The following is a 6000-nucleotide window of genomic DNA, read 5'->3' on the forward strand; positions in this document are numbered from 1 at the left end:
AGTACCATCCTTGATAAATACCCCCAAACAGTAAAAACAAAACAAGACAAAACCAAAATTGATGGTTACTAGATGGGAGTGGGGAGATGAGGGAGAAGTGGAGGGATTAGAAAGCACAAATTGGTAACTACCATATTGCCATGGGGATATGAAAGACAATTTGAGGAATATAATCAATAATGTTGTAAAGATTTTGTAGGGTGTCAAATGGGCACATGTCTTATTAGGGAGACCACTTCAGGGACGGTGTGGATGCCTAACCACTGCATTGGGGTCTGAAGCTGAAGCTGAATAATATTGTATGTCAACTATAATTTTATATATATATATATATATATATATATATATATATATATATATATATATATATATATATATATAGTTATGGGATATAGAGTATAGAGTTCAGCATAGGGAATAGAGTCAATGGAATTGCAGTAGATATGTACGATGTTGGGGGCAGTAGATTTGGGGGGGTTGTCACTTTGTGGAGGGTGAAATGTCTGGCTATTGCATTGTTTTGTACACCTGAAACTAATAAAAAAAAACACCAAAAAACACTGAGAGAGAAGGACTGAACTTTGACACATATAGATAGAATGCTGTGAGTGCATAAGAAGTTTCAGGTGAAGCCTGCTGGACTAAAAGGTTTGGTGATGGTGTGTAGTGACACACCAACATACATGCTGGAGAAGGGCCCCCCAGGTGGAATTCTGGCTGTGGACTTGCTCCAAAGGAATCCAACTCAGAAGCTCCTGAGAGAAATGTCTACTTGGGGAGCAGTAGTAGTGTTACCGAACAGAAGGTTTTTCAGGAGAAACAGTTCCCAGGAGGATCATGTAATTCTTTTTTGACTCACCAATACTTAATGAAGAGTTGCAGAGTTCCAACTCTTGGAAAGTTGCATCTCTTCAAGATGTATTTTTCTGTCATGAGCAGAAGCCTCTCCCAGGATACTGGGCTGCTGACCTCCAGTACAGTCTCTTTGCCTAGAGTTGGGACCTAGCATCGCAGATTATTCTGGGAACTAAGCAGAGAGGATGAAGTCATCACTCTACCACTGCTTAAGTCCAGTCCCCAGCCTTCTTTTTCTGCTCTTTAACCCAGAAGTATTTCTCGAAAGCCAGAAATCCTTGAACAGCACGTCGAATATGTCACTAGCCACTTCATCTTTATGGTGCTATAAATTTATTGTGAAAGCTGCCATGCTAACTCCAGGAATCTGTTCCAGCAGTTGTTCTTCAATATATTTTCATACCAAAGAAATATATTTGTTAAAAATAGGCGTGTAGATGAGTTTATTCTCTTCTGTGTCTTCAAACTCCTGATAATACTTGTCCATGAAATTTCTCTGTAATAACTGGACCTCCTTGTCCATGATAATCTCCTCTAAATATCAACTATAGTATCAAATCCCCATCAGAAGCATAAGAGAAAGAAAGCAGGGAGTTCTCTTCCTCTAGGACGTCCATCGCTGCCACTACATCCACCCACATTGGAGCAGAGTCCATCAGCCTCCTACCCGCCCAAGGACTGAGCCCAGCCTCCGTTCCGCTCTGCAGAGCCCCAGCCAGCATCCAGGGAAGCCTTGCTGCCATGGCCATAGTGGCTCCTGGTCCAGCCATGTCAGCACCTGTACATGAGGTCCTGGCCTCAGGCTCCTGACTTCTGGGCACCGCGTCTATCCTCCTGTCCTAAATTATTTTAAATCAGTCATATCAGAATAGCGTTTTTCTTTGGTTCATGTATTTGAGCATATATTTTACAGAAAATTTATACTTTGACTTAAAGTGTGAATGTTCTAAGATAATTGGAGAACAAAGTCAAAGTATTCATAATTTTTGTTGGTTTCTGGTTGTAAGATTATTTTACAGCCATGGGTCATGTGCTCAGACCAAGACCCAATAAAAGACCAATAGTATCTCAAGGGGTGTGAGTGCTTTTCAGGGGACTCTAACAGATTTGGCATCCAATAGCCCTATGGTCACTTCTGACTTGTGGCATTATCCTATCGACTCAAATTGGCAGAGAAGTTGTTGAGAACTGTAATTCAAAAGGCAAATGTGGATCAGAAGAACAAAGCAAATGAGTGGCCTAAGAGGCTCATTGGAGGACCTGTAAGGCATTCCTTTGGTTGGGACCCATTCAAAGGTAGAGGCTGTTTGGTAGCCTTTTAGATGGGTGCCATTTAGATGTCTGCAGGGGGGACATGAGAGTACCAGTAGCTGAATAGTCCCACCAATCACTGGGCATCTTTTGTATTTGTTGGGGTCATTATCTCCATTTTTTTTCTTATTTCCATTTCTTACCTACTTAAAAGATAGCATACTAGATACCCTGTCTTTCAGGGTTTTTTCCATTAAACATCATTTCATAGAAATACCTCCAAGTCAGTTTGTAGGGGTCTTTTTCATTCGTTTTACAGCTATATGTATAGCTTCATATCCCATAGTTTATATTATCATAATATATGTACCTTACTGTAGTCTACTTACCTTCTATACTTGTACATTTTGGTGGTTTTAAGTATTTTGAAATTGCAATTAGGCTGTAATGATTAACCTTGTGCATATGTTTTTTTGTTGTTTGCTCTATGAATGTGTATTAACTGAAAATATAAAAAAATGTGAAAACTAGAGATGAATATAAAACATTTGAAGCCTATGTATATTAATGATATAATAAGATACTTTCCACACACCCTCCATTAAAATTGTCACAGTTTTCATATCAGATCTAACATTATGGTAACTTTTAATATTATTGTTATTTATTTACTTTTCTGAGAATGTTCTCTCTGATAAGTTTTTGTATTCATTTTCTTATTTTTTATTTATTATTAAAATTTATTGGGGTGACAATCATCAACAAAACTACATAGTTTCAAGTGTACAATTCTATAATACATCATCTATATATTGCCTTATGTGTTTACCACCCAGAGTCAGTTCTCTGTCCAGGGTAAGAGGTGAGAGGGGATTGTAGAAGAGGGCATTGTGATAACTTACTTATAACTTTATAAAAATGAGAGAAAAATCTGCTGTATGCTTGTTATAAATTTGAAACCTAGGGATTTTTTAACATATTTCTGTTTAATTTAGTGGATTAAATGCTTTTCTTTATGTAGCACAGGATCAAGTACCAGATGAAAACCGTACGTTTGAGCATCAAGGTTCACTATCAAAATCAGAAATTCAAATGAATCAAAGAACTTACAAAAGGGAAGGACTTAATGGTAAGTATAAAAATTATAGATGACTTTAAAATTTTATATTAAGCTCAGAAGATCTCTCTATTTTGGATCAAGAATATGTATTTGAGCATATGTTATAGAAGTTTTACACTTTGACTAGAGTGTGACTACCCTAAGATAACTAGAGAAAAAAAAAGCAAAAAAGCATTGATATCTTTTGGTTGAAATTTCTGGTCTTAAAATAGTTCCATGACCATAGGACATGCACTCAGTATCCTCCAAGGCCCAATAGCAGGTGAATAATTGTTTCTCCAAAGTCATGTGCCTTTCATCTGACTCCAGATAATTATGGGTACAAAAGCTGAATGTAAGCCTCTGACTATGGCAGTAGTCTTCTGCCATAGGCTCCAATTGGCAAACATGTTTCTGACATATGTAGTTCAAACATCAAATGGTGATCGGTACAGCCTAGGGAAAGAGCAGCCAGGGAGACTTGTTAGAGAGCCTTCAGGGCATCCTCTTGGTTGCGTCCTCACTGAAAGGAAGCAGCCTTTCTGGTAACCCCATAAACGGGTATTATCAAGGACCCCACATGGGGAAAATAAGAGTGTGAGTAGTAGTGAAGAGTTCCACTAATTGCTGTGCCTCTTTATATTTGTTGGAACTGATTTGTTGGGTCAAGCTTGGCGTTCTTCTCCTCTGGAATGAGATGTCATGCCCCTTAGAGATCATGCCCAGAAATTTCACTAGGGAATCAGGTAACTACTTTGTCTGTACTAAGGGCATAGCCAAGAACTACTGGTGGGTCAACAGGACATCTACTTCTTGAACAAGGTAGTGTCGTTGTCTGGGCACACTTGGGTGAAGACTAGTCCTGCCTCTGGGAGCCGGCCATTTATAGGCATGGCCTATGCACTGATGACAGATAATTGAGCAATTCAGTATTCATGTGAAGGACATTACTACTATATTGCAACTCATTCCATATAAAGATAAAAAGACCCTGATCATTTGTGTGGCAAGGGATACAGCAAAGGGCATTTGAGATGCCAGTTGTTGCATATAAAGTTCCTTCAGTTTGGAAAATAGCCTGTATGACAGTTACAATGTCAGGTACCAATAGAGCCCAGGCCTGTACTCTAGCATTGACCTACCAAAATCAATCAAGTCACTATGCACACTGTGTGTAAAGGCCAACTTATTTATTAAAATGGGTAATAGTCTCATGGAGAATTTTTACTTCATTAAGCCCAGTAATGAGAACTCTTATTTCATTTCCTCCTCAGGAATTTGTTTTGGGACACACATGTGATAGGCACTGTTAGCTTAGAAGTTTGCAGTCTGCCACATCCCCCACTAAAAGGGCTCACTGACTTACAAACACTTGCCCTAAGCTCCAGTGAAGGAACAGAGACTTGAAAAGTGCCGGGGGCATATGGAGAGAAAATAAGTTGCCTGGCAGCTCTCTAGAGGACTAAAGTGCAGTCAGGTGCCATTGTTCCTTTGTTAAGTCCTCCCCCACACAGCCTACAAGTGAAGGCAGGCACCAAATCTGAGTCTCTCACAATCTGGCTAACACCCCTCTCACCCCACCCTAGTGATTCACTGAGACCCCCCCCCCCAATACCCAACTTGTGCTCCAGCCCAAACCTCTTTCAGTGGCTGTTGCTCACAAGTGGCCAGCTTCAGTCCATGCTGTGGATTTTCCTAAAATCTCTCAAAGGTCCATAAACCCCAAATAAGCAGTGGCTTGCCTTGGTGTGCCATGTACCTCTTTTTAAGTGGCCCCAAGCCTTGCACTAGGGCCATCTGATTTTGATTCATAGCATAGCCTCTCCCAGGCTCCTTCTAGCTTGGCACAGGCAGCTACCAACCACAGATCTCTTTGTAGCTCCAACCAGATGGCCCCAGGCTGGACACAGGCATGATCTGACCTTATCCTGTACCTGAGCCCCTCACAAGAGACCCCAGAACCAACACTCCTGATGGCCAGCTTCCACCACACCAGAGCACCACCCAATTTGTGCCACAAACAACATGCCCAAATAGTGGGTTCAGCAGCTACCAGAGCCCTGCTAAGAGGAATCCCACTCCATAGAGTCAGTCCCCAGGCAACAGTTTATCTACTGCAGTCATAGCCAATCCGCATAGCCAGTCAGTCTGAGGGTCAATCCCACCCAATAATGTGCAATCAAGCCTCAACTACAATAGGAGGGCACACAAACCCATACAAGAGACACACCTGGAACACTCGGTGCAAGTAAACAGGGAGACTGTGCCACTGGGCCCTATGGGAAACCTACTACATAAAGCCACTCTGCCTAGACTGGGAGATTTAGCAGATCTACCTAATATGTAGAAACAAACATAGGAAGGCAGCCAAAATGAGATAAAGAAACATTTTTCAAAAGAAACAACAGGAAAAAAATCCAAAAAAAGAACTAAACAAAATGGAGGCAAGCCATCTACGAGATACAGACTTCGAAACAAAGTTATATGGATGTTCAATCAACGTAGGGGAAGAATAGATGATCTCAGTGAGAAGATCAACAAAGAAATAAGAAACATAAACAAGGAGATAGAAAAAAAAAAACACCTCTCAGAAATGAAGACTACAATAATTTAAACAAGGAGTACATTAGATGGAATCATCAGCAGATTAGATAAAGCGGAGAATTGAATCAGCGATTTGGAAGACAAGGTAGTGAAAAACAACCAATCAGAACAGCAAAAAGAAAAATAATTTTAAAAAATGAGAGTAGTTTAAGGGACCTCTGGGTCTACATCAAGCGTACCAACATTCGCGT

At 40.4% G+C, this 6000-nt stretch overlaps 1 pseudogene; it reads right to left on the reverse strand.

Annotated features, from left to right (window-relative positions):
• Nucleotides 1-1002: 1002 nt before the first annotated feature.
• Nucleotides 1003-1472, reverse strand: LOC117022587 (ADP-ribosylation factor-like protein 2-binding protein; annotated as a pseudogene).
• Nucleotides 1473-6000: the final 4528 nt, after the last annotated feature.

This window comes from Rhinolophus ferrumequinum, chromosome 5 (genome assembly GCF_004115265.2).
Source record: "Rhinolophus ferrumequinum isolate MPI-CBG mRhiFer1 chromosome 5, mRhiFer1_v1.p, whole genome shotgun sequence".
NCBI classification, from domain to species: domain Eukaryota; kingdom Metazoa; phylum Chordata; class Mammalia; order Chiroptera; family Rhinolophidae; genus Rhinolophus; species Rhinolophus ferrumequinum.